The following is an 8146-nucleotide window of genomic DNA, read 5'->3' as shown; positions in this document are numbered from 1 at the left end:
CCTTGAGAAGTTCAAAGTGTGGGGCTTTTAATCATCTGAAATCCTGACTCTTGATACTAGCATGTAGCTTCTCCCCTTTGACAAATTTCTACACACATAGAGAAATCAATTAAATAAACAAGCTAGATTAGGGGGTCTCACCTAATTAAACCAAATCACTTATATACCCCCGCCAGAAGTACTAGATACCTTGCAGAACATGAAATAAAAGTTCTTTCAGACTTGACTATAGAGTTAACTCAGCAAATTTGCTTTTGGAAGCTGTGTTTTTGGAGTTAATTAGATACAGAAAGGTATATCAAGGAGAGCTTCTAGTTTATTTGAGAAACTGTTACAGGCAGCGGTATTATTGCTTTGTTTTTAACATTTTAACACTTCTCTTAAGCTTTACTGTCCTGAAATGTGCCATCAAAAAATTGATCTTTCTAGTAACCAATATAAATTGTGCCCTTCCACCCTTACCCCTGTTTGGTTGGAAAAACTGCCAGATTTTCTATTCAGGTTCTAACATCATCTAAGCCCTTTTCAGTRTTAAATATTAATCTCCTGTTTAATTTCTTACCTAATGTGGGTTCTCAATGGTCTTCGCACACACTGAGAAGAAAAAAAAAGAATTTAAAGGTTCTGAGAGGCATTTATTGTTTTATTTTAACAAGCTATCTGGCTAGATGTCCTTTCAGAAAAGAAAGTTGAAGCATACCTCACATTTAGACTTGAGATCAGTGATCCTAACAGTTCACTGGAAACAAAACCTCAACAGATAAAGTATGACTAATTGTGTTACATGGGACAGGCAAGGATCTTAACAGGTTTAAAAAGTAATGTTTGCAGAAAATCTATGAACCCAGACTGTCCTCAAGTCATTATATAGAGAGTATAGTTAAGCTTAAGCCATGTATACTGGGAAAGTGTTTACCTCAGACATCTGAAAATGGTTGATGGTAAAGTTTATCTATAAGACAGGTAAGAACAGAAAACATCAGCTGTAAACTTTTGATCATTATGTTGCCATTATTTCTTAAATCTGACCTGGAGAGACATCTAGGGGTGAGAGGTTTATTCTGTACTCACTGTCCCTGCTGAGATTGCCAGCCAGGTGGTGAACCAGCAGCTCCAGACAGACTGGTACCTATTCTTCTCCATTTGAGGCTCCAGAACTACAGACATCTTTCAGCAAAGAGTTTAATAACAAAGCATCATTTTCTTATCAAGAAGTCATTCCTACAAAAGGAAAAGTTACAAGTTCCATGAAATAGCGTATAAAGCAGAGCTGTAATTGGTATAGGCTATTGATTTTAAAAGTTTGAAATTTTGTCATTTTTCTGTTCATTTGTACTGGATTTTTTACACTCCCAGCACAGAACAACACATTGCACACTCTCAAAAGATTACTTTATAGTTTATCAATCTAGAATCAGCAAACTAAAGACAGATAAGACTAGTTAGCAAATTTCCCAATGTCTGAGTRTATATTATATTAGCCAGTGCCTGGCTTTAGTTATTTCATTTTTCTGCTTTTAATTTTAGGGGATGAGGAGGTGTGTGAGTTCTTAACACTGGATTTTTTTTTTTTTTAATTGGTGGAGTGTCTAACTATTTTGAAAATACATGTAGAACAACACTATCCAGTAGCTTCCCTATGTTGTAGTCCTCTTGTAGTAACGGTAGGGATCAGCAGAGAGAGTTTATCAGGGAGTTGGCCGGGGCTATTTCATACTTTCACCATTCACCGTGCAATCAAGACAGCTGGAAATGGCAGGCCAGTAAATCCTTCTTTTTGGCATCATAGATGAACAACCATTTCTATTGATTCTGAATTGGGAGTATAAAGTAGAAGGAGGACCCTCTTTGTGCTCCCCTCGGCTCTCCCAAGCAATAACCTTTCGCRTCTGAGCAAGGGGTCACTAGGAAGGTCTTCATCATGTTAGAGGACTTTTCTTCCTCKGGTGCCAGCTGAGAGGAGTGAGGAGCTTGTTAGCTCCATCATTTCTCATGTCAAAAATTCCTAGTTGGTTCGTTTGACTTCTCAATGGTTGTGATTTAGAAACAACTTTTTAAAGATGATGTAAGTCTGATCAGCCAGGCTGAATATACRGGAGGAGAGAAAGTTTATCTTCCTACAGGGACCAAAATTCATCTAGTATTTATTTCATATCTCCCTCACAGCACTTATTAAATACTAAATGAAACAATGTGAATATTCCGCTGTTTAAAGGAATACTCTGTTTACTTGCAACCCATCCAGATGAAAAACAGTGACTGAGCTCCCATAGCATAGGAGACCCAGGATTTTGCTAGTGAATCCTGTGCCTAATGCATAGTCCAAAGCCCTCCTTTTGCATCCTGTGTTCTCCTTACCAGGTGCAAGGGAGAGGGTGAATTGAATGACTGAGTAAACTGAGAAGGATTAAATCTGTTTATGGCTCAGAGACCAATAGCCCCTTAGGCTATATATATTTATCAGTTTATCCAGAATGAAACTATCACATTCTGCCATACACACTAAGTTAAAACTTTGAAAATGCAGAGGAGAAAAAATGCAAGCAAACAAAAAAGTGTTTAAAAATCAGTTTGTGTATATGTCTTTGTATATGTAACATATAAAACATGATACATTTAGGATGCGGTGCCACTTTAAAGGTTCTGCATTCAGGAGTAGTATTCAGATTGCTTAGAATCAGTTTTAAGCATAACTAAGTCAGGCAGTTGCTAGGGCAGCTCTAATTCCTCTTATTCTTTTGCCTTTATCAGTCTTAAAAATAAATAAATAAAAAAATCTTCCCTTGCTGCCCTTGCATAACATGGCTCAGTGAAAGACACAGAAGTATAAGGCAAAAACTACTCTCTTCTCCTGTCTTTACACAAGAGAAAAAGCATGTTCTGCAGGGTTTTCCAAGAAGCTTTTTGATCCTAATGCTGTCCTTTTACCCTGCCTTTCTCTCTTTCTCCTGTGACAGGGACGAATCAGCCCTAGCCCTCATTCTTAGGATGGAAAAAAAATGAAGTTCCACTTATACTTCTGAGAAGCCTTGAGTCAGGTCTACCAAACTATCCCTGCTTTGAGAACTAAAAAAAACCAGCACCAGCAATAAAAAAACACACAAAAGAAGAAAAAAAGCCAATGAATATACCTGCAAAAGTATGCATTGAATGTCATCATCATGTTTATAAATGTTGATACATTTATAATAATCCATTTGCATCTAGTAGAAATAATTTCTGAGGAAAGATACCTTTTTCTGGAAGGCTCTCCACATTTACGCAGACACACTTACTGAACCACTGCAGTTCCATGGGCGATCAATGAAGACTAGAAAGGTTGAGAACTGTTTTTTCTAACACAGCAGACTTCTCCCATGAAACATCACCTCAGACTACAGACTAGGACCACTTTTGTTCCTTTATTCCTGATACTTCCTTTTTTTTTTTTTTTTTTTTTTTTTTTCCAATAATAAGGCATTCCTTTCCCCAAAAGCTAATAACCAATATGCTTATCTGGTAGAATCATGTAAAGGTCTGGAAAAGACTCTGCTAGTATAGGTGAATCTGAAAAAAACTAGCCATTTTGCTACTGAAGTTATACAGCTTCACCAAGTGATCAGTCTTACCAGCAAAATTGTTCCTCCAAAAGGATAAATTGTATTAATATGGAACTTTTTGATATTACAGATTTTTCAGGGACTAAATAAACAAATAAATAAATAAAACAAATGCACGCCAATGACTAAAATAGCTAGGCTAGCAAGATATCCAAGTAGACCTTCTCTCCTAAAATGACTGCCTTGTATATGAGATAGAATATTGATTCTTATTCTAGATACATAGATAAACAGTCACCAGCCTCCTGTGCAAATATAGGCAAATCTAGGCTTTGACTTTTAATGCTTTTTCTTTTCTCCATCCTCACCTTTTCTGCCTTATACCTTTAAACTCTGCATGTAACAACAGTCTTCAATTCATTTGTGTGGTGCTCTCTGTCTCAACTATTATTCCCAGGTACAGAAGATGTGAAACAGTCTATTTACAGGAAAAAGTTGTGAAGTCATGCAGGCTGCAAAGCCAAGCACTCAAAATTTAAGAAAAAAAAACATTATCCCTGCAGTTTTCCCACATCTTTAGATTATCTCCTTATACATAAACACATTACAGTATTTTACATGACCACACATTAGCTTTTTCAGAAGAGCCAACCTCTTTGAGACCAYAAGATGATAACCTCATAAAAATATTTTTGTCTTAATTGAATGCAAAAGATTTACAATGTTTACAGCAGGAATACTTACCAAACAGGTTCTACAGTCACTGTGTTTGCATTGCCTGGTTTGATACATCTGCTTCAGGCCATCTGTAGCTATGGCAGTTCCTCCATTTATCCAACCTTGCTTACAAATTTGGTGCTGCTAGAGTTGCCTGATCAATCTAAGGGTCAAGAAGAAGAAATATATTCCATGAAGGCTTTATTGACAATGAAATATTGAGTGCCTCTGATGTGTTTGATCACATTTAACTGTATTTTTAGTTTTAAAAAGTGATGTTCTATCATCCTGGAGGATAGCTGCCATTCACTGGTTAGTTCTCAGTTAGCGGGAACTGTGTAACTGCAAGGAGAGATGGAGCCATCCCTGGAAGCCACTGAGCATGACCAGTTAAGGGAAACCTGGACTGGAAAGCAGGGAACGCACCTTCAAATAAAGACAAGATGTCTCCCTAAAGAGTAGGGTACAAAAACATAACTATATGGATGACACAGAAAAAATGTGTGAAATTGTTGCAGCTCAGAAACTCATGGAAAATTGCTATACTGAGATCAGGATCCTGCACTAGAAGAATGCAAGATATAGGGGCTGAGGAAAGATTTTTTTGTCAGATCTTTTTATTTTAATATGTTTCACCCAGCAAATCTGAGTTCTCTCTATTTCAAAACTTACCTTGTTCTGTGCTCTAATAAAATAGAGCTTTAATAATTGGAAGCCCTTTGGTGGTTTTYGGCACTCTTATTTTAAGGAAAATGTGCAGACGATTCCACTTCAATGATCTGGCCAAATTGTGGTCTTGTCACAACTCGTTAAGAAAAGAATGAGTGTCYCAGTGTGTGATGGTTGTGCTGAAAGTGCTGCTCAGAAATGAGGAGCATTCTCTCTCTGTAGTACCTGTATGGCTTGCATATCACTACCTGAGCAGTTCAGTGATTAGTGAACAGTTTATCCTCAACTTCTCCAGGTGACGTAGAAAATCACTGTGATCTACTTCCTATTTCTGCAACAGAAAACATAGACGAATGATTTGAATGCAACTAGCACCTATTATCTGAGGGCTTTAAGTGACTTTATTATTAATAATGAGTCACGTTTGGAATCTCATCCAAGACACACTTTACATTTTTTGTATTTCACAGAAAAAGTTAAGCATCTTTCCAAAGCAAATCAGAAGACATAGTAGACAGCAGTAGTGTAGATGCCATGAGAGCTGGATTCCAGTCATGTGATGTCAACGCTGAAATTCGCTACAATAAAGAGACATGTTATCTGATGAAGGTATAGTCATTCAAATTCTCTTTAGAGAGGGAATCTCCATATAGCTCCACCGTAGTTAGCTGCAATGACTGTTCTACCAAACAGATTATGGGGGGTTTCCCCCACTAATGTCAATGTGGCGCATTTAACTACAGTTAAACATTACAGGGGAAAACCCCCTCTAATCTGTTTGGTGGAACAGTCGTTATAGCTAATTGTCATAAACTTTAGAAATCTCATTTTACAGTGAGGTGATAGGGAAATTGCTTGTTTTCTGAGGGTTTCTTCAAGTTTTTAGAATTTCTGCTTGACAGTCTTTGCCTACTCAGGGGGATCAGTTGACTTGATTCTCTCGTCTGTTACATGTTTTATTAACCACTTGAGGTGGTAGGGGAGCCCCAGTTAATTGTTGGAGAGCAGAAAGGGTAGCCCAGCTGAGACATATACTAAAGCAATGTGTTTCTCCTACCAAGAAATTCTTGTAGTCATCAAAGAATCATCTTGAAAAATAGAATGGAAATGTTCTCCTTCAGCATTAAGCAGGCTTTGGGGACATGTCAGTCTGTAAGCCTCACTAATATTTTAAAAGTAAAATACATATATTCACAGATTCACAGAAATCAGCAATTTCACAAAGATTTTAAGGTAAAGTTGAGCTTATTTGCTTGTCTTAGGTTATTGTTATATGCCCCTTTGAAAAGAAACGTGTCTATATTCATATATCGCTGAAGAGTAAAAGGAGCAGCATCTTTTATTTTCAGACTTAATTCAATAAAACCTCAATTATTATTTTTAATTGTCTGACATAATTTCTAGTTTTGCTGCACTACAGACAGCAGGAGTGCTACAGCAAGGTGAGTTTCTGCTGTCACTTCTGGCCTCTGAAGACTGGCTTCTGATGCTATTGGATGTGACTTTTTACACTGCTCATGTCAGGCTGTTCCAAATGTCAAACCATCAGAAATACAAAATAGTAGAYTGAGTAGACAATCACAACATACAGGCTTAGTAATCCTTAGGCTTAGGGCCTCCCTTCAGAAGACTGAGATATAGCTCTGAGCAAGCTAAAATATTGTAAATATCATGAGTACTACATAGAACTGAGCTCTGAGAATCATGGTATCAGAAAATGAAAAAAAAAATAAATAAATAAAGGGAAGGGCATACCTAAAAGCAATTAACTTTAGCAGTTATGGCTTACTTTGACTGCCTTCTCCCCTCCTCCATGCTCTCCATTCCTGAAAAACAAAACTAAATGTAATGGGAAGATATGAGTTGCCTCAAACAAATGTGAGAACACAGGACAACTCAGGTCAAATCTGAACTGATGGGCATTGCTGACATAATTTAAAAAAAGAACATTGTAAAAACAGTCCGTCTGAGCTTGACTGTCAGCTACTAAAACCATACCAACCACAACAAGGCATAAGGCACATTTCATCACTGCTTCTAAAATATCCCTGTATAATTACAATTTTTTTCTTTTAGAGTAAGCAGCAGTGCTGTTAACATTATTTATAGGAAAGGCAAATTCAGCTGTCAGAATTCTGTCATATAGGCTCTGAATGATCAAATTCAAAATGCTTTATAAGCACACTCCTTAATACGTTAGAGCAACCTAGGAGATGAATAGTAGAAATTTGCAAAGTTAAAGAATATGCAAGAAGGAGAGGAATAATAATAATATTTCCGGTGCCTCAGCCACTGATTTTAATATATTTGATGAAAGCCAAAAATTTAGTGTCTGATTTTCATTCATACCTTGAGATGATTTCTATTTCATCCACTATATTGGCTGCATGTGCTGAAATAATGGACACAAAGGCATTTTGGAAATTACAAGAGGACTAATGTGGCAATTTTTTAATCCATGGTAATGTGAAAAAGTGAACTACTATAAAAYAGCGTACCACTATTGATTATAGTATAGATGTCTTCCACATTGAAATCAACTTAAGTAAGCTTAAAGAGGCAGTTTAGAGCAAATATTGTGTTACGGATGCATTATTTACATCTGTCATCAAATGAATGTAAGATACCTGATCTTTTTTTAATGTAGTAGTCATTTGGAACAACTTCATGAGCAAGAGAGTGCACCTTTGAACGTATGTATATATAAAATGTGTATTTGGAGTTAAGGTGCCTTGGGGCCCCATTCATTAGATGTTAACGCTACTTCCCAGCTAGATAGCTAAACGTTTCCTGGATTATTTCCTAATAAATAGAGCTCTTTCTAAGAAACACTGTTGCAATCTAAAGCAGCATAAACTAAAGTCCTTTTTTTTTCCTCTTTAGAGAATAACAGACCCTAAACCTTAGTCTCTGCCAAGTAATTTAGCACAGTACCAGTTATATTAATATTTCCATTTTATTTATCTAAATCATACATGCAATGAAATAATTCACGGTGGCATTGTACCAGTTCCTGCTAGACAATAATTACTGAAACTGACACAAAATAGTTGATTTGTAGRTGGGCTTACTCCCTAAATGAATCTTGTTAATGGAAAAGACTCCTGATTCATGAGTGTAGTTTAATGCAAAGCAATTTTATGCCATGGTAAATTACCATCAAAACATAAAAAAGAGATGAAGCCACATTGTGCCCCAAATTAATCAAAACTATCTTGAAA

The sequence above is a fragment of the Rhea americana genome, unplaced genomic scaffold, assembly GCF_003343005.1.
Source record: "Rhea americana isolate MKP2758 unplaced genomic scaffold, rheAme1 scaffold_87, whole genome shotgun sequence".
NCBI classification, from domain to species: Eukaryota; Metazoa; Chordata; class Aves; order Rheiformes; family Rheidae; genus Rhea; species Rhea americana.
This window is presented reverse-complemented; position numbering follows the sequence as displayed.